This window comes from Pteropus medius, unplaced genomic scaffold (genome assembly GCF_902729225.1).
Source record: "Pteropus medius unplaced genomic scaffold, Ma_sr-lr_union100, whole genome shotgun sequence".
Classification (NCBI taxonomy): Eukaryota; Metazoa; Chordata; class Mammalia; order Chiroptera; family Pteropodidae; genus Pteropus; species Pteropus medius.
In genome coordinates, this window is record NW_024349225.1 from 15,623,720 (window position 1) to 15,625,082 (window position 1,363).

Sequence of the window (1,363 nt, forward strand, 5' to 3'; positions counted from 1 at the left end):
AGACAGACGGACAGATGATGGATGGATAGGTGGATGGATGGACAGATGAAGCAAAAGGGAGACTCTGTGGTCTGGTCTCTTTCTCGTCTGAAAGGTCCCTACAGGTTCCTATAAACACTAATCCCCACCACGTGTGCCACACCCTCACGACCTCAGCTACCCCTGATTACCTTCCCAAAGCCCTGCCTCCAGATACCACCGCATTGGGGGTTAGTGCTGGGCCATATAAATTTGGGGGGACACACACATTCAGTCTGCATTTCCATCCTTCCTTGTAGGTGCTGTGTCTATGTGACTGAGTTATATCTTCATCGAAAGACAGAGGCCATCACTGTCCCCAAGTGTCCCTGCATGTCCTCGGTAAGTGTGTCTGGCTGGTGAACTCTGTAGGTCAAGGGGACTGGGCCCTTCCATCCTCATGGCTGTGGTGACCCCTCACCGAGGCTCAGATTACGTCCCCTCCCTCCCCCAGGGCGTTCCTGGAAATCCAGGCCTGGTGGGTCTGCAGGTCCCTGAGGCCTCCCCGCCCTGCCAGGGCTCTATGGTCCTGGGCCTGACCTCACTCCTGCATCTCCCTTTCCTCCCCGTTGCCCGCACCGGCTTGACCAGTGAGCCGTCTCCCATAGCAGCCCCTGCTCAGGCTCTGGACCATAGAGTTTTCTAATCTCCGTCCCCGAGGTCCCGCACTTGGCCTCAAGATCCATTTTGGACATGCCCAGGCCCTCTCGGTGCTCAGAGCTGGGGCGGTGGTCTCATCTCAGAAGGCCAGCCCCGAGGTGATGCTGGGGACAGTGGACTGTCCATTCGTCTCGTGGAAGCACCTGTGGGAGGTGGGGAGGGGTGTGCTGCTGTGAGCGACAGCCTTAGGGGTGGGCGGTCGATGCCTCGCACCGCGCTGCTGCTCCCCAGAGGGCGGAGGTCCCGTGAGACCCTGAGTCGAAAGCGGGAGGGGCACGAGAGGGGCTGCCAGGGCACCCCTCCTTCCTAGGGGCCAGCACGCCCACTGTGAGGACCGTGTGAGCCCTTCCAGAGGTGTGGATGGTCAGAAGGGGGTGCTGTCCTGGGCCGGAGGGGGGCCGACACCGCCTCCGGGGGCTCACAGGAGGCAAGAGAGACACGTGAACAGATAATGCCTATGCAGGAGTGCCCCAGCCAGGTGCCCCAGCCAGGTGCCCCAGCCAGGTGCTCCAGCCCAGGTCCCCCATCCCAGGTGGGGCCCCAGCACCCTCCAGCTCTTTCTCAGTCTGTGAATCTCCAACTCTCTGGAAAGTCTTTCACTCCTTGGGTGGTGAAGCCCCAAGCGTTGCCAAACCTGTTTCAGGAGCCTCCTTCCCAGGCCACTTTTAAAATGTGGGAGGGTTGG

At 60.5% G+C, this 1,363-nt stretch overlaps 1 protein-coding gene across 7 annotated transcripts in view; it reads left to right on the forward strand.

Annotated features, from left to right (window-relative positions):
* RXRG (retinoid X receptor gamma) overlaps positions 1 to 1,363 on the forward strand; it is a 121,671-nt gene that overhangs the window by 10,886 nt on the left and 109,422 nt on the right. For 6 of the 7 annotated variants that reach the window (XM_039881574.1, XM_039881577.1, XM_039881571.1 and 3 more), the window contains exon 2: positions 279 to 360. The exons of the other annotated variant lie outside the window; for it this stretch is intronic. The gene's annotated coding sequence lies outside the window, so the exon portion shown is untranslated. The remainder of the gene's footprint in view (positions 1 to 278; positions 361 to 1,363) is intronic. 7 annotated transcript variants of the gene reach the window in all.